General features: G+C 37.8%; 1 pseudogene; it reads left to right on the forward strand.

Moving 5' to 3' along the window:
- Positions 1–3127: 3127 nt before the first annotated feature.
- Positions 3128–19605, forward strand: LOC101433197 (zinc finger protein 28 homolog; annotated as a pseudogene).
- Positions 19606–20135: the final 530 nt, after the last annotated feature.

The following is a 20135-nucleotide window of genomic DNA, read 5'->3' on the forward strand; positions in this document are numbered from 1 at the left end:
AGGTAAGAGGAGGGTTGAGAAGAACTACTGATGCTTAATGTATGTAGAAGTTTTAATTAACTTGACTGTAAAAGTGTGGAAATGGATCAAGTTGATGGTAGCACATTATAGTGAGTAGCAACCAGTTTATAAATGGGATTGTAGCTGAAAACAGTAGTCTGGGGAAGTAAATGTCAATAGAAAAAAAGCTAAATAATAATCTAGGGACTGAATAAAACAGTGAACCCAGACGTGGATGTGAATAGTGGTTAAGGGTAAAAATCCAGGAGAATCCTTCTGTGAGCTAGAGCAGATGTATATCACAATCGCAGGGTAATGGGAAAATTACAATTTGTATGACCTATAGACTGTGGTTAACAGCAATACTATAATATTCTTGCATCAATGCCAAAACTGTACTATGTTGATAATGGAGGTGTATGGAAAAAGTGTGCCAAATGTATGCTATGGACCATGATTGGTGATAATGTCTGATGATATTATCTTATAATCTGTAACAAATGTTCCACCATGGTGTGGTGTTGTATGGGAAATCCAAATATCTGTATGATTGTTTTGCAAGTTCACAACATCCACAACAAAAACATATTTTTAAAAAATAGTGTGAGTTGGGGGAAAAATACACCAAATGTATGAGAAAAGGACTATAGGTGGTAGTAATATTTTGATGTTGCTCTTACATAGTTTGTAACAAATGTTTCACAACAATGCAAAGTGTTGGTGGAAGGGTGATGTATAAGATCCCTATGTGATGTTATGTATGTCTATTTTGTAAGTTCACAATCTTGCTATACACTTATTGCTTATGCATGTTCATGTATGAATGACATACTTCAATTTTAAAAAGTTTTTAAGTAAATTAAGTCAATAACCAAGCATCAGTAAAGTAAGCTAAGCACCACCACTACCACCACCACCATAGTGATGGTATATTCAAAGTCACCATTCAGAGCCCTTCCATCTGGCTCAGATTATACCAGCACGTCACATACTCATCTATTAAAAGAATATCTCATCAATACCCACTATGTACCAGACCCTGTATGGGTTCTGGGAATAAAGTGAGAGCAAAAACAAATTTTCTGCTCTTGGAAGGTTACATTCTGACCATGAGTGCAAATCCCTGGTTCTTAAAGACAATCAAGAGGGTATGCATCTTCCTACCTGATCTTCAGCATACATTCCATGTACACATCTCAGAGTGTTCAGGACTAGACATTCTTCAATGAAACTATTCGTGCAGATTATAAGCATGACTGTCTGAATAAAGGTACTAGCCTATACCTCTATCAGGGTATTTAGTGGCACCCAAAATGGCCAGGACCATCACAAATTGACTTATCCATACAAAAACCACAGAATTTAAAGAATAGGATTTTTTTTTTCCAAGATAGAGGAGAGGTACTCATGTACTAAAGAGTTTATAGATGGGGGGGGGGGGGGAAAGAATTAAAATACTGGGAAAGAGAAAGGTAACTGAGAGGTGCTATTTACTCAACCATTTGCTACTTATTTTTACCTACATAGTCAATGGGCATCTCAAATTCAACAAATTTAACATTTCCTTTTCAAAACCAATTCCCTTCACACAAGCTCCCTGTCAAATAACTGAATGCTCTTGCAGATGTCCAGAATTGAACAATAGAACTAATGTAGATTCCTCCCTTTTCTTCTAGCTGCCTTGCACCTTCCATTTTGTGTACTTAAGTACACGTACACCACTGGTAACCATTTCATATTTATTTTATCCACTGTTTCTCTCAAATCCAGCTCTCCCTTTCCATTCTTATTGTCCCACTTTAGTGACTAATAACTATTCTAGAGCAAAGGGCTTAACTGATTTCCTTTTAACAGATTTTGCAATTCTAATCTTTTTCATCTGCAAATCACACTTGCTATTTCAAAAATACTTTTTTGAACATGTCACTCCCCTTCTCAAAAACCTGGACCAGTCTTCCAACTGCTAGTCCCACATTCAAAGTTTTTTTTACAACACCATATCTTATATCCCTCTACTCCTTTACATTAGTACCACACTCTAGACAGCAGTGTGGGAATTAAGAGTCCAACCTCCAAACTTAAAAAAAAAAAAAAAGGCACAGACCACACAAATTGGAGAAAAACTTGCCTCAGACCACACAATTAGGAGAAAATGAGAAAAGCAAAACAAAACTTAGAAGATCCTAGATCCCCTACCTGCTTTTCCTGAAATCTTCTTTCCCATCTCCTCCTATCGACATTTCTTTCCTGATTACTCTAGCGTTGATAGTTTTTAGCAGTCTTCCCAACAGAGAAAGAAAGGATGTGCCAGAGAAATTTATGTTCCTGACAATAAATAATTGCAGATGTCTGACTAAACACCGGCAATTTTATAATACAGAAATGGTGAAAAATTAAAACTGGCATTTATTAAGTGCTTACCACAGACTAGGCACTGTGATTGATGTTTAGCATAAATTACCTCACTTAATGCTGCTGAGGAAAAACCATTCCCTTTTTACAAACGATGAAACAGCCTCAAGAAGGATAAATCCTTGTCCAAGATCACACACTGGTTAGTGGAAAAGCTAGATTTGAAGCTAGGAATGGACCACTGTATTAAGGGCATTTCCCGTAGCTCGCATTTATATAAAAGACGTTCATTCCATTTTTGACACGTGCAGACACTTAGTTCCAGGTTCTTCCCCTGGTTTCGAAAACCACGCAAATTTACTAACTAGGAAAAGCCTGGAGTAGCAACAGTAGCCCAGAGCCCTGCATGGAAGAACCCCTCAGAGCTTCCAAGTCTTCATCGCCAGGTTTCAAGCCGCGGCCCTTCTTCCCTTCTTTTCCCCTCAGGGATTCAGCGACGAAGTTGGCGACCACACCTAGAAGCGCCTCCTACGGGGTCCTCAGGCCTCGGGTCCACATCAAAACCATCGTCGAAACGAAGGATAGTCAAGTCACAGGGACTACTATCTCCGGACTTGTCTCCCCAGGTCACTGGAGAGGGCGCAATCTCCAGTTCTGAGGGCTGAAGTTGTGCCACCGCGTGAGCCTCCTCAGCCGCCTCCACTGCCCAGAGAAAGAACCGCTCACCGAGGCCGCGGGTTCACCTTTGACCACCTGGCGCGAGAGGACAGGGCGCATGCCCAGCGCGTGCGCGTCCTGTGGCGGCGTCCGCGAGTTGCTCCTGGCTCGCCCAGGGCCGCCTGACGGCGCACTTGACTGCCCTGTCTTCTTGCTGCAGCAGTCCAGCCGAAGGAGGTGCAGGCAGGTGAAAGTCTAATGGAAACCCTGCTGCCTCTCTTTCTACGATCTCAAGAACATCTCAAAATAGTAAAGCTCAACCTCATTTCCTTAAAAGTTTGCTGAGAAATATTTTGTACTATGAACTTAACGCCTCTCTGTGAATATTTTGCCCTCTTTACAGGAAAACAGGAGGTCGTTAGTAAAGTACTACTTCTCTGATTCAGCTCTGTCTCCCTCAGTAGTCCTTCAATTTATCCAATAATTCAGCGTAATTTAACATCCGTGTACCAGGCACTGTGCTCAGTGATGGGGATAAAACGATGAACAAATAGGCACAGCCCTTGCCCTCAGGTTGACTACACCAGATGCCTTCACCTCCTCCAGGTTCCATTCTTTCCAGTCTCTATTTTAATATTGGGGTCCCTTTTCTGTCTCCTCCATAATCATACTGTGCCTTTTAGTTTTTCACTTTTAATTAGAATCTAGACACTTCACGATTTGTCTTCTTTTCTGATTTACTCTTAGATTCCTTAGCTGAAGTTTTCTGTGACATCTAATGTTACCACACTAAAACACTGTTTCTTTTGTGGTATGGATTCTGACATTCCTGTGATAATAAAGCAAGTGAAAAAAATCAATGCTTATATTGAATTATATTTCACAGTAGTTATTACCAAACGATGGAATCCCAGTCAATCAAAAATATACCTCAGAGTGCAGAAACCCACTTGGCACATTGCCAATTGATCATTTGCTCACTTTAACCTGGATTACATGGATACATCCAGAAGATATAAAATGCCAAATTGATAAAATAATAAAAATATTAATAAATAAATGAACATTAAAGAATTTTAAATGGTGGTCAGACATTTCTCCTTCCACAAAGCTACAGACCAAGAATATTTAACAGATGGAGTTGTACAAATCTGCTTTTTTATTATGAGGCTAGTGTGATCGAGATTCTAAACCCACTTAATAACTGTAAAACAAGATAGTATTATAAACTTTATTTATGAATGTGAAACATAAAATTACTTCTAAAGTAATTTAATCTAATAATATATTTTTAAAATTTCATTGTTTAGAGTTCATCTCAAGAATATAAGAATGGTTTAATATCAGAAAAATATCAATTTAATTCACCATATTAATATATCGAAATAGAAAAATGATTATGGTAAATGATGCAAAAAAGTTCTTTGGTAAAGGTAAGTAGTATTTATTATTAAAAATTCATAGACTTCTAGAAATAAAAGGGGCCTTTCTTAGCTTGATGAACCCACAGCAAAATTTTACCTAGACTAAGCATATCCCCTATAATACCATCATTAAGACAAGGATGACCCCTGTCACTATCACTGTTTAACATTATTGGAGGACCTAGAAAACACTCTAAGAAAAAGGAAAAGAGGAAAGGAGGAAAGGAGCAAAGGAAGAAAGTGCAAGGGAGAGAATAATTAATACAATATGCCATATTAAGAGAATAAATGCCAAAAAGCACATGAACATCTCGATAGACATAGAAAAAGCACTTGACAAAATCCAATACCCATTCATGATTACACTTTAATGTACTTCAACAAACAAGAAATAGAAATGAAATTCCTTGATTTGATAAAGGACATTGCTTTAAAATCTATGTGTAATAGCACCCTTAATGGTAAGAGACTGAATACTTGTTCCCCCTGAGATCAGGAACAAGGCAAAGATATCTATTCTCACCACTTCTACTCAGCATTAAACTGAAATAGACAAGAAACAGATGAGAAAAATAAAATAAAAGGCATCCAGATCAGGAAGAAAGAAGTAAAACTTTCTTTATTAGCATAAATAAATTGATCCTGTATGTAGAAAATTCTAAAGAATCCACACTCAAAAAAACTATTAGAACTACTAAAGTTCAGCAAAGTCACTACACAAGATCAATTTACAAAAATCAATTGTATTTCTATGTACTTCCAATAACCAATGTGAAAATGAAATTTAAAAAACAATTTCATTTGCAATAGCATCAACAAGAATAAAATAGACATAAACTTAACAAAAGAAGAGGAAGACTTTTACACCAAAAACTATAAAGCATTCTTGAAAGAAATTAAAGTTTTAGATTAAAGGAGAAACATTCCATGTTCATGGATTTGAAAACTCAATATTATTAAGGTGTCAATTATCCCCGAAATCATCGATAGATTCAACCAATTCCTATCAAAGTCCCAACAGACTATTTTGCAGAAATGGATAAGCAGATTCTAAAATCAATATGGAATAGGAAAGGACCAGAATCACCAAAAAAATTTTATCAAGAAGAATACAAAATACTCTTTTTGAACTCTTGCTCTGTTAAGTCAGTTTCTATTGACTCTCATTTTTCCTGAGCATGGGTCACACTTTCCTGTTTCTTTGCATGCCTAGTAATTTTTGGTTGAAAACTGGATATGACAGAATATATTGTAGTGACTCAGAATTCTGTTGTATTTTTTTGAGGATTGTTATCTTTTTGTTCTATTGGATGGTTAACATACTTCTATTCAAATTCCAATCTTTGTCTTCCCTATGTTATGCAGCTTCTGATGTAGCTTATAGCTTTTGGATACTGCTTTATTAGCCTGGCCTCTAGGATATGTCCTGTGCCTGTATAATTTGACAGTCATACAAGAGGTTGGACAAGACATTATATTCATATTTGGATATTCATCCTATAGTTTCCTTGCTTCTAGAGATTCTCCTTAATTTCAAAATACTTTGCATCTTCGAGCTCTGTCTTCAGACACTTCATGCCCTAAATTTTCAGATTCCAAGATACATAAAATTGTAGGATTTATTCAGTAAGAATAAAAAATAAAGGCATACTCTCTGTGGCAGTTTCAGATTATTTATAAATCCCAAAAAAAGGAAGATTATGTTTGTAAACTAGTCTATTCCTCTGAGTGTGATACCCTTTGATTGCATTAAACTCAGCTGAGATGTCTTTGATTAGGTCACCTGTTAAGTTTATGGCTTTTTGATTTGACTTAGTCAGTGGGCGTGACAGGTTGAGTCCCCACCCTCTTGCTGGTTCTGATATAAATGGACACATAAACAGACACAAGAAGACTCACAGGAAGACAGAGCTCTGTGGTTATTAATCCTGTCATGTGACAGAAAGGAGAAAGCTCAAACAGCTGAGGCCCCAGGATGAGCCATTTTGCCTGCTAGTTTACATTTGACCTTGTGAAGAGTGTGGAACAGCTGAGACTGAAATAGGAAGCCATAAGAAATGGGCCCGACGCCAGCCTGCAACTCAACTTGGGAAAAAGCAGAGTAGCAGAGCCAAGAGAGGAAGCCCAGAGGGGAAGGTTGAAAGCCTGCAGAGATCGCCTGCCATCTTGTTTCAACATGTAGCAGCTGACTTTGGTGAGAAATGGTACCTTGAGCTGGACTTTCCACACCCTTAGGACTGTAAGATTTTATCCTAAATAAATACCTTTTATAAAAGCCAACAGATTTCTGGTACTTTGCATCAGCAGCCCTTTCACAGACACTGCCAATTCTTACCTTTCAAAGCACTATCTTTCAAGTCTTTTTCTGGTTTTTTGCTCCTCCACAGATGAGTAGTTTATCTGTCAACTAGGGATTTGGACATAGTTATTTATATTTGGGCTCTTACTCTTTCTGTTTTTGTTCTGCTGTCAGAATTTTCCTTTTAAATTTCCAGCTGCTTTCTCAGCCCTGAAGTCTAATCTGGCACCTTGAATTGGTAAAACTGTGGTTTTCATTTATAGTTTTCTAACTCTGTAGCATTGAGGGAAGAACCTCAGGCCAAGCGCCTCTTAGGTCAAGCCACAAACCTGCAATTCTTACCCATTCTGATCACAGTTTTTCAAAAGAAAATTTTGCTATAGATTCTATGTCAGATACTTTCCAGGACCTTTAATTCATTGCAACTAAAAATATTTCATCTAGTTATTATAATCATTATCTGTGGTCTGATTCATATAATTACCTCACTCCATAGCCATTTACTGGAAGTTTTCCCCTTTTGCCCTTTACTTTAAATTTTCCAATGTTTTAAAAGTTCTTTTAAACTATTATTTTTTCACCTTTAAAGGCCTTATTTAACTTTTTATTGATTTCTAACTATTAAAGTCAAATAGTAAAAGATATATTTGAGATTAATTGCATAGGGAGGGGGGTCCATAGAAGCAGTCTAAATGGGTGCAGGAAATTCAGATAGTATAGATAATTTTAAAACAAGAATAAAACCAGCCTAAAATTGGTTTTCTTTGTATTGTGACAAAGCACCAGCAATCCTAAACAAAGTAAATTATAAAATACTACTCCTCTTTCCTTTGGCCCACCATTGTTTGAGACAATATGCATAGCACATTTTAACCTCACATTCTCCTCCTACCTATTTTTCATTACAATATCTGAGATTTGAGTTCTAGATTATTATTGTGCTATTATACTTATACCACATAACTCCTTTTTCAAGAGAAATTAATAATGTAAGATTTACCACAACTGTTTCTATCTAATGTTGTTTTGGCAGGTTTCAGTGTTCATCTACATTCTGTTTGGTTAATAGAGTCTGAGACTGAAGGTCTAGATTATAGCTATTGTTTTATAATTATATCACATATTGCCTCTTTCAAGGTTAGTTATATAACCAGATTTACCACAATTTCTTACTTTTAGCTTTGTTTTCACTGGTTTTGTACTTTCCCATTCTTGAGCTCTTAATTTTGTTTCATAGTTCAAGAAATAACATATATTTATCAAGAAAAATATGTTAATATATATAGTAAGGAATTTGGCCTCCAAAAAGAGGTCTGGCCTCAGTACCAGCTCCTGTATATCTTTGGAACTTTCTGAGTGATAAGCATGTCTTTGTTATTCATGGTGAGCCCCCAGAACACACAAGATAGTTTATGCTACAAGATGACTCAGGGGTGGGATTGACAATGCCCATAGTCTTATATTGAGGGTTGCCACACCAGAGAGACAAACCATGTCATTAGAGAGGTGGAGGCTTTAAGCCAGATAGTACCGGTTTGACCTCGGGGGAAGGGAAGGACCTGGAAATTCAGTTCAACCACATGGCATTTATTTAATCAATCATGTCTATGTATGAAACCCCAACAAAAACTCTGGACATGGAAGACTATGTGAGCTTCCCTATTTTGTAATACACAACTTGTGCCAGAAGGATGACATGTCCTGACTCCACCAGGAGAGTACACTGGAGCTTCATATTTGTGGACCCTCTCCTGTGTGTTTTTTCTTTTGGCTCCTGTATTAGTTAGCCAAAGGGGTGCTGATACAAAATACCAGAAATCTGTTGGCTTTCATAAAGGGTATTTATTTGAGGTAAAATCTTACAGATACGAGGCACTAAAAAAAGTCCAACTCAAGGCTCCTTTCTCACCAAAGTCAGTTGCCACATGCTGAAGCAAGATGGCAGGCGATCTCTGTCTGGTCTCTTGGGCTTTCTCACCTGCTCAGCTACTCTGTTCTCTTCGGCTGCAATCTATCAGGCAAATGGTTCATCTCTCTTCTCCGGGCTTTAGCTGTTTGAGCTGTCTCCTTTCTGTCACATGGAAGGACCAAAATGACCAAGTTATCTCTTCTTCCATGTATCTTCTTGAGTGAGTGTTCATTTACATAGGCAAAAGGGGTCAGAGACTCAACCCAAGCTACACCTTACTGACATAGCCCAATCAGAAGCCTTAAATTGATTTTATCAAATAAACTTTATCAGAAGACCCTCACTGAATCTAATACAATCAAAGGGCACCACACCCAGAGGTAAACAGACTGGTTTACAAATATATTCTTTCTCTTTTTTGGAATTCACAAAAGCAATCTCAAACTGCCATAGTTCATTATTCATATTCTTTTTTGCTATAATGAAACTATAATTGTAAGTACAGTGCTTTTCTGAGTTCTGTGTGTTGTCCTAGTAAATTATTGAGCCTGGAATGGTGGTGGGAACTCCCTACTTTGTAAGCCAGTTGGTCAAAAGTACAGGTGACCTGGAAACCCCTGAATTGGCAGCTCATTTCTGAAATGAGGGCCATCTTATGGGGACTGTACACTTACTGTGAATTTGACCTAACTTTGGATAGTTAGAATCAGAATTGCATTGCATTGGATGTCAGAACTCCATGTTAATGCATGACAGAAAATGTTTTACTTTCATATATAAAAGACAGCTTAGTCAAGTATTTTCATTACTCTCAAAAAAAATTCTATGTGCTGCCTTGGCATCTACCTTTCTTTGGCTAAAGCAATGGCCTCAATACTGACCTTTGGCGTAGTTCCTAGGCAGTTTTCCAGCCCTGGGCATAAATTCCTCCAGAGGCCAAACCCACATTTGTGGCCACCATTCCTACCACCCACACACTTCACCCAAAACCCACAGCTGGTCCAAATGATAAGCTACCCATGCCCACTGCTCTTGGACCCCCAATCCCTTCCCTTTTCCACTGTGCATTTGCTTTAAACTAAACAATCCTTGACTCCCCACCATGGGTAATCTACTAACCTCCATCTCTAGATTAAGGGCACAAGCCTGCGGGTCCCTCTTGCTCTGCTGTGTGCTCCCCCCCTCCACTGGTGGAACCACCAGAGCTGATGACATTTCCCTTCAACCCCTACGAGGCACCCTGCTCTCTCTGGGACTTATGAGTAACAAATTCTTTTTTTCATGTATTGTAGCCTCCGTTATTCATTGGGTCTCACCTGACCTCCACCCGGACCCAAATTAAAAACCCAACTGGTATGAAATTTGGAAATCACAATCTTTTCTCATGACTCTATAGACCTTGCTAATTGTATTCGTTTCTTAGGACTGCATTAGAAAATACCAAAGTGAATGGCTTAAAAAAAAAAAAAAAAAGAGGGAAGCAGATGTGGCTGAACTGATAAAGAGCATCCACCTACCATATAGGAGGTCCAGGGTTCAAACCCTGGTCCATGTGGTGAACTGACCCACGTGCAATGCTGCCACACGCAAGGAGTGCCATGCCATGCAGGCCTCACCTAGGGGAGCCCCATGCGCAAGGACTGCACCCTGCAAGGAGTGCCGCCCTGCGCAAAAGAAGAGCAGCCTGCCCAGGAGTGGTGCTGCACACACAGAGAGCTGACGCAGCAAGGTGATGCAACAAAAAGAGACACAGATTCCTGGTGCCATTGGGAATGCAAGCGGACACAGAAGAACACACAGCAAATGGACACAGAGAGCAGACAACTCGGGGGGGGGGGGTCGGGGGAAAGGGGAGAGAAATAAATAAATCTTAAAAAAAAAAAGAAAGAAAAGAAAAAACAATACAGAAATTTGTTGTCTCTACATTTCTGAAGACTAGAAGTCAGAAATCAAGGTGTTGGCAGAGCCATGCCCTCTGCAGTCTTTTGGCTTACAGATGCATCTGCCACTGTCCTCACATGGCCATTTCTCTTTCTGTGTCTGTGTCTTTTTCCTTTTTATAAGAATATCAGTCATATTGGATTCAGGGTCCATATTACTCCAGTATGAATGCATTTTAACTTGCCTAATTCCATCTCTAGCAGTTCTATTTCCAAATAAATTTATATTCTGAGGTACTAGGGATGAAGACTTCACCATTGTTTTCTAGGGACACAATTCAACCCATAACACTCATTGTCCTCTGGCATTTAATATTTCAGGAAAAAAATTTAAGATCACCCTGACTTTAGTTACTTTATAAATGACCTATTTTTCCTATTAAGTGATTTTTTTCTGTATCATAATATTTTAAATATTTTACCAATATGTGTGTAGGTGTATGTCTCTTTTCTTTGATTTTTACCTGGAATGCGGTGAGTTTTTTCTGTTTGTATTCATAGATGAGAGATTTAAGATTGGTTAACTGCTTCTTAAGAAGCAACTTCAGGAAAGTGGAAGTGGCTCAAGCAATTGAGCTCCCACCTACCACATGAGATGTTCCGGGTTCAGTTCCTGGTGCCTCCAGGAAAAGATGAGCAAGACAGTGGGCTGACAGGGTGAGATGACACAATAGGATGATGCAACAAATGACACAAAGAGGAAACACAATGAGAAAGACAAAAAGCAGGGAGCAGAGGTGGCTCCAGCAATTGAGTGCCTCTCCCACATGAGAGGTCCCAGGTTTGGTTCCTGGTGCCTTCTAAAGAGAAGACAAACAGACACGGAGAGCGCACAGCAAATGGACATAGAGAGCAGACAGCAAGTGTAAACAATTGGGGAAGCAATGGAGAAATAAAATAAATCTTAAAAAAAAAAAAGCAACCTTAGTGGCAGAATAAGAACTTGAGGAGAAATTTAATTTTCTATAAGGAAATCTGATAATGCAAGAGAAGCTTATAATCTTAAATTTTAAATTTCAGGAAACTTATATTGCTAATTTTACATTATTTGTACTATATATTGTTTGGTGATTAACTAGTTCTATGAGCTCAGTTGGACAATGTTGCTGACCCTAAATCAACATGGGAAATAGAATTGGAAATGAATTCCTGGTCTAGTGTTTAAGGAAACCCCAAGTACTTAGTAAATGTAGAGGTTGTGGAAGGCACAATTCTAATAGGAAGGAACAGAGACAGAAACTGAGGGGAAGCTACCACACAAAGTTGTGGATAGGATTTCCCTGATTTTCCTTTGATCTCTCTCCAAAGTACACAAAATCACACCTTTGATAAATCAGTGGGATAATTTGCAGCTTGTTAGTTAAGAGAAAAATTATTTATTTTTAAAATCATGGGCACATTGGCTTCAAGAGAGAAAAAATTGTGGAACTTCTCTATTCTACAACCCCAAACACACACATACACATTTCATACCACCCACAAAAAAAATGACTGCTACTATAGCCCAATCAAACGGATATTAATTGACACTTCAGCTGATAAGAATCGCTGTACCTTGCTAAAAAGTCAAGCACATTTACAAATGAGGTTGTTTGTTTGTTTGTTATGTTTGTTTGAGGTACCGGGACCAGGGATTGAACGCCGACCTTGTATGTGGGAAGCTGATGCTCAACCACTGGCTGCACTAGCTCCCTTGAGTTGGTTTTTTCATTTGTTTGCTTGTTTGTTTTTTGTTGTTTGTTTTTTGTTTTTTGTTTTTAGGAGGTACAGAGGATCTCACCTGGGACCTCATATGTGAGAAGCAGGTACTCAACCATTTGAGCTACATCCTCTCCCCTACAAATGAATCTTCATAACTAAGAGATTTCAAAGTGAATTGGGTGGTCATTCCAGAGGTTACCCTTATGCACATCTCAGCAGGATCTCAAACAGTGGGGCTCCAGAGGACTCTAGAGACATCTAGACACTATAGGCAGGGCAGACAATATGAGGAATTCAGCACGCTGCCAGTGGGCCTTACTTTGGAAAACATTTTCCTCAATGTAACAGAGTTAGACTCATTTATTATTTCCCTACATATGGCTCTTCTGCCCCTTCTATTTGAACCTATAATTAGCAATATGCTTGTTAAATAAATGTCCCAGAGACTTAAGTCTTTGCTCTTTTTATATGCCAGGTGAGCCCTGAATCTCAACAGAGTTGCAATACCTACTGTCCAATTCATCAGACTTGCCCAGGAAAACTAACAAAAGAATAATGAAGGACAACACCCATCCCAAAAAACAGAGAGTATCCACAACTACAAGCAAGACAGTTCCATCCATCTGCTCCGTGGAATCTAAGTCCCCTCTCAGTTGGAAACAGTGGGCATCACCATCCCAAAATTGGAGGAGATTGAGGAATGAACAAACATAAGAGAGAAAAATGCAAATATGGACTAAAGTAGGCTTTATTATTATTCTAACAGTGGGAGAACTCTCGTCATTGATATAAAGGCAGTGGCCACCAGAGTTTCTGAGGGAAGAGAGAGGGAAGAATAGCTGTAACATGGAGGTATTTTGGGGACATTGGAATTGTCCTGCATGGCATTGCAATGCCAGATACAAGCCATTGTACAGTTTGTCAAAACCTATGAAATTGAATGGGGCAAAATGTATACCATAATGTAAACTACAGTCCATGGTTAGTAGCAATGCTTCAAATGTACCACACTAATGAAAGATGTTGTTAATATGGTCAAGTGTGGGAGGAGTGAGAGTGGGGTATATGGAAATCCCCCTATTTTTTTAATACATCATTTATGTAATCTAAAGCTTCTTTAAAAATAAAAAATAAAACAATAAAAAGTCAAGCACAGAGTTGTGAACACTTATCTCATATTTCCATGCTAGTGAAATATTTTAAAAAGCTGTGCTGCCCTCCATTTCCCAAAAACAGGCGAGGAAGAGACGGTTGACCACCTACTTCAGTTACTGATTAGTAAACTCTGCTGACTAAAGTATAATCCTAAGAACAGCCAAAGTTTGAACATGTCCAAGTTGGAAAGAGTCTGGTAGCCGCCATTTTGACTCCACCCCCACCATGAGAGGAAGCTGGGCTGATTGAAAATTACAGTTTCTTTGACCCAGATTGGCCTGCAGTCCTAGCCTAGGCTTCAGCCTCACCTGTAGCAGGGAGATGCTGGTGGACCCTTCACCCTTTACCAGCCTCTCCTGGTAACTGCAGGTACATTTGGCCATTACAGACTAAATAATTGGAACTCAACCTGGGGAACTGTGGTCATCTTGGACTTGCACTGCAAGGATTGCTGCCAACATCTTCATCTCAATCCCAGCTCAGGCAGGGGAAAAGGGGATGAAGCTTCATCAGTCTCTCTGGGTAACTAAGATCTAGGTCTCCACAACTTGGATTATTCCACACAGGTGTGGAAAGTGTCAGTAGAGTAGTAAAAATAAAATATGACAAATAAAACCCAAATATTCAAGAATAAACTTAGCCAACAATGTAAAGCACTTTTATTCAGAAAACTACAACTCATTGTTAAAAGAAATCCAAAAATGGACTAAATAATTGGAAGAACATTCCATGCTCATGGATTGGAAGGCCAATTATCATTAAGATGTCAATTCTACTCAAATTGACATACAGATTCAATGCAATCCTGATAAAAATTCCACCAGCATTTTTAAAAGAGATGGAAAATACGATTGTCAAACTTATTTGGAAGGGTAAGGGGTCCTGAAGAGCCAGAAATATCTTAAAAAGGAAAAGCAAAGTTAGAGGAATCTCACTTCCAGACTTTAAATCTTATTACCTAGCCACAGTGGTAAAACAGCATGGTAGTGGCATATAAACAAATAGAACTGAATTCATGGTTCAGAAACAGACCCTCACATATATGGTCAAGTGATTTTTTACTAGCTTGTCAAACCCACCCAGGTCAGGCAGAATAGTCCATTCAACAAATGGTACTGAGAGAACTGGATATCCACAACCAAAAGAAGAAAAGAGGATCCCTATCTCACATCTTATACAAAAGTTAACTCAAAATGATTCAAAAACCTAAATATAAAAAGCAAGAATCATAAAGTTTCTAGAAGAGAATGTAGCAAAATATCTTCAAGCCCTGATGGTAGGTGGTGGATTCTTAAAGGAGTAAAGATGGGGACTGAGATGGACTACTGATGTTTAATGTATGTAGAAGTTTTAATTCGCTTTACAGCATAAGTATGGAAATGGACAGAGTTAATGATAACACATTAGAGTAACAGCTGGTTTATAAGTGGGAATGTGGCTGAAAATGGTAGTCTAGGCATGTAAATGCTAACTGACAGAATGCTAGAAAATAATCTAGGGACTGAAAAGCACAGTAAACCCAGAGGTGGATGAGAATTGTGGTTGATGGTACTGATGCAAGAGTGTCCTCTGTGAGCTAGAGCAAATGTACATCACTATTGCAGGGTGTTGGGAATGTGGAGAAGCATGGGAAAAATATAACTGGAGTGACCTATGGACTGTGGTTAACAGTAATAATGTAAGATTCTTGCATCTATGCCAGAAATATACTATGTTGATAATGGGGGAGTATGGAAAATGTGAGCCAAATGTTCGATATGGACCTGGTAATAATCAGATGATATTATCTCATAATCTGTAACAAATGTTCCACCATGGTGTGGTGTGTTGATATAGGGGTATTGTATGGGAATTCTGCACATATGTATGATTGTTCTCTAATTTTACAACTTCTATTGTAAAAGTTTATATTTTAAAATATAAAAATATATTTTAAAAAAAGTAATAGGGTGGGTTGTGGGAAAAATACACCAAATGTAATATAAGGACTATAATTAGTAGTAAGATTTTTATAATATTCTTTCATAATTTGTAACAAATGTCTCACAACAATGCAAGTTGTTGGTGGAGGGTTGATGTATGGGACCCCTGATAGACATTATGAGTATTTGCTTTGTAAGATCACAACTTTCACTATATATTTATTGTTAATGTATGTTCATGTATAAATGATATAAAAATAATAATAATAGGGTAATGGGGAAACTACTTTGGTTAGTAGTAATATTTTGAGGATGCTCCTTAATTATATTTAAAAATGTTTAACAGCAATGCAAGATATTATTTGTAGGATGAGGTATGAGAGTCCTGTATGATGTTATGTATGTTTGTTTGGTAAGCTCACAACTATTACTACATACTTACTGTTTATGCATGTCCATGTATGAGTGATAGATTTCAATAAATTTTATTATAATGAAATTATATTGAAAACAAAGGTAATAAATACTCAAAACTCAAAAAAAAAAACCAAACAAAAAACCAAAGCTATGCTGCTTCTGTAAAGGAATAATTCAGCGTTGCTTTTCTTTTTCTCTCCTTCTGCCGAGTTTAGACTCTCTTGGTCCAAAGACCATGGAGAATGAAGCAATGGCTGGGACTATGGTCCCTTTTCTGCCTCTTCTCTCTTTCATTCTCCCTCTTCTTGTAAAGGTAATATGTGAACATTTAGTGGAGTTTTCCTCTTTGGATATTCACCCTTCTTCAGTGTCTACTACATGTGTGTTCCTGGGCATATGATGGGAACTTTCTAAATATTTTTTCAAAGAATAAATGAATTAATAAACCTATATTATCTAGATTTTTAATTGAGACTCCCAAACTACTTGTGACTTTTCCAAACTCTAAAACTACTTTATTCTTTTTTGTTCTGTGTTCTGTTTATGTTTTTTGCTTTGTGATATTCTAGTGGTTCTCAGTTCCTCTGAAACAAAATAATAATTTTTAAAAGACCCAGATTTGCAGATTAAAATGTAGTATTAATCAATTTTTCTTACTATACTTCTAAAGTATCATAAAGAAATATTATTTATGATAGAAAGCAAGAAATCAAACTGCCAAACAATTTACAGAAAGTATAGGAAAATGGTAATATTCTTATTATATTCTAAACCTAACATTTTAAATCATGAAGACATTTGATTTACTATAGATAACTGGGAAAAGGAGATGAGAAGAAAATATATAAAAATTATAAATGAATCAGAAATATGAAACATTACCTCATTAGTAATCAAGGAAATACCAAATAAACTTGGATGTAAATACCTATTATCTAAGCAGCAAAGACACATTTAACTACAAATTTCAATAATTTGGGAAATCAGTGAGGTGGAAATATAATCTCATGGTTGCACCTTAATTAATTTGACACAATTTAGAAAGCAGTTTGGTAAGATTTATTAACAGTCCTTAGGACATTCTTATGATCTTAGGGGCAGGCTCTGTTTAAGAATGTGTCACAAGGATATAACCTGAAATGAAGACAAATACCTTTACCACAAGATTATTTACAATAGAAACATTTGAAAAATGTTTAAACATTTAGAAAATGAAAAAGTCATTATTGTTGGGGGGCAGGAGACCCTCCCAAACCAGGGCACTGCCCACACAAAGCCCAGGGATGGCTGGGACCCACCTACTGCCATCCAGCATCTTTTGCCCAAACCACCTGGGGAAAGCCACGCTGAAGAAATGGTCTCACAGCCAAGGACCAGCAAGGAATATGAGACCTAAGAACAGAGCTCTGCTTTCCAGGGACACTGTCTTTCTCTAAGGAAGCATATGCAAGCAGGAGGCAGCAGGGGAAGGAATTAAACTTCAAGCCACCTCTCAGGGCTTGGAGACATTCAGGGATTTGGCCATGGATTTCTTCCAACAGGACTGGGAATGGCTGAAACCTGCTCAGAAGAATCTGTACCAAAATGTGATGTTGGGGGAGCCAATGTGGCTCAGTGCTTGAGCACTGGGCTCCCACATATGTGGTCCCAGGTTCAATCCCCAGTACTGGTACCTAAAAAAAAAAGTGATGTTGGAGAGCTGCAGAAACCTAATATCACTAGCTGATATGATCTCCTTATTGGAACAAGGGAAAGAGCCATGGATGGTGAAGAGAAAGATGACAAGAGGCAAGTACCCAGATATGAAGACTGTGCAGAAGACGACCAAGCAGTTACCTCTAAACAAGGGCTTTTGTGAAGAAAAGTTATCCCAGATAATGGAGAGATTTACAAGCTATTGCCTGGAATGCTTCATATTAGAGGGAAATTGGGACTATGATGTTCTGTTTGAGAGGCAGCTGGACTTGGTGACTGTCAGGGATGTGGTCATAGACTTACTCCCCCTTCAGAAGAGTTTCTGTAAGAACGTGATGTGGGAGAACATAGTGACCTGAGGTTAGGATGATGTAGTGTTTCTGAGACAGATGTGGCATCCCAGTTGGAACAAGGGAAGGAGACTTGGAAGGTAAAAAGAGAGAAGACAAGAGACCTGTTCTCAGGCCAGCAATCTATATGTGAAACACTGGAATCATTTCCCAAGCAAGACATACATAATGAAGTGGTAATGGACAGAATTTCAAACACTAACACTGAGTGTTCCACTTTCAGAGAAAACTGGGATTCTGAAGGCATGTTTGAAGGGAAGCTGGTAGGTCAGGAGGCACAATTAAAGTGAGAGACAATCATTCATAACAAAATACTCTCTAAGGAAAGAGATCTTATGTAAAGCAAATATGGAAAGTGTTTCCATTTGGACAATTCAGAAGAGAAAGTTCATAAGCATGATTCACTTGAGAAAAGTTTCCAAAAAATTCAGTGCTAATAAAACATACAAGAATCTAAGAGGAAAAAAAAACCTTTTCAAATGTACTGAATGTAAGAAAACTTTTACCCAGTGTTCATCCCTTACTGTTCTTCAGAGAATTCATACTGGAGAAAAGCCCTAAAAACAGAATGAATATGGAAAGGCCTTCAGAGGTGGTTCATCCTGTGACCACTGGCAGGAAACCCTGTGAATGTATTGAATGTGGGAAAGCCTTCATATGAAGAACACATCTCTTTTTATAAGTGGAGATATTAGGCATACATTTTATTGCATCAATTGTGGGAAGTATTCATTAATCACAAAGGACTTAGTCCACATAGGGGAATTCATACTAAAGAGAAACCTTACAAATGTGATGTATGTTACAAATCCTTGGCTCATCCCTTGCTGTACATCAGAGAATTCATATCAGAGAAAAACCATATGAATTGATGTTCATAGAAAAGCATTCAGCCATCATGCATCACTCACTCAACATCAAAGAATGCATTCTGGAGAAAAGCTTTTTAAAAGTAAGTAATACAGTAAAGCTTTTAGGCAGAGTATATGCTTTGCTAGTCATTTGAGGATTCAAATGGGAAATAAACTCTCTGAATGTGGAGAATGTGGGAAATCCTTCAGCATTAGTCCACAGCTTGCCACTCCCCAGAGAATTCATACTGGAGAGAAACCCTATGAATGTAAGGTTTGTAAGAAAGTGTTCACTCAGAAGGCTCACACTGCTCAGCATCAGAAAATTCACACTGGAGAGAAACCATGAGTGTGAAGAATGTGATAAAGCCTTCAGCCACATCTCACACATTATACAATATTAGAGAGCTCATATTGGAGGCTAACCCTATAAATATATTGACTGTAGGAAGGCTTTTGGTGATAACTCACCCTGTAATGAACATCAGAGACTTCACACTGGCCAAAGACCTTACGAATGTATTAAACATAGAAAGGCATTCAAGACAAAAATCATTCCTTATTTGTCTTTGCAGAAATCCTACTGGAGAGAAACTTTATGAATGTACCACATGTGGTAAAGCCTTTAGCCATCATCAGTCCTTTAGTGTATATCAGAGAACTTATTCTGGAAGGGAACTATATGAATGTAATGAAAGTAGGAAAACCGTCATCCAAATTAGTCACCTTAATCAAAATAAGAGTTCATACTGGAGAAAGATCTAAAACTACAAGAAAAGCAAAAAGGTCTTCAGGAAGACTGCATACTTTGCTCATCATCAGAGAATTTATAGTGGAGAGTCATCAACACACCCCTTTTTACCTTCCTCATCAAGTCCTGTGAATCTATTACCTAAATTTCTCTGGAATCCATCCTCACTCACATCAACATAGTCTAAATATATTTTCATAATTGTCTAGACTGGATTCCTCAAATAGTTTAAAAACTGGTCTCCCAGCCTTTTTGTTTTCTCTTGTTTCTACAAGTTTATTCTTCACATTGAACCCAGTGTGATTTTTTGAAAGTGTAAACATAATTCTTCCTTTCCTCATTTAAACTTCTGTTGAGGTAATTTAAATTGGTTAACTCATGAGATGCATCTAGCACAGTACCTGGTCCATACAAAGATGCTAAGTGTACAGTTTTTTAAAAATTAGCTTTTTAAAAAACATTATTTTTGGACATTGAAGAGTTACCATAGTAAGCTCTGAATAAAAATGATGCAGTAGAACAGGACCAATACCCAGATTTTCAAAAGAAACAGGAATTCTCAAGGTGTTGGACCAGATTTGGCCAATGAGGGTTTAAAACTTGATTACATAATGTGGAGTTAGAATTGTGAATTTCCATCTTATCTGCATGGACATAAGGTAATGTGACTTTGTTGGTGAGAAAATTCAATTTTCCTGTGTACCTGACAGCA

This window comes from Dasypus novemcinctus, chromosome 2, assembly GCF_030445035.2.
Source record: "Dasypus novemcinctus isolate mDasNov1 chromosome 2, mDasNov1.1.hap2, whole genome shotgun sequence".
NCBI lineage: Eukaryota > Metazoa > Chordata > Mammalia > Cingulata > Dasypodidae > Dasypus > Dasypus novemcinctus.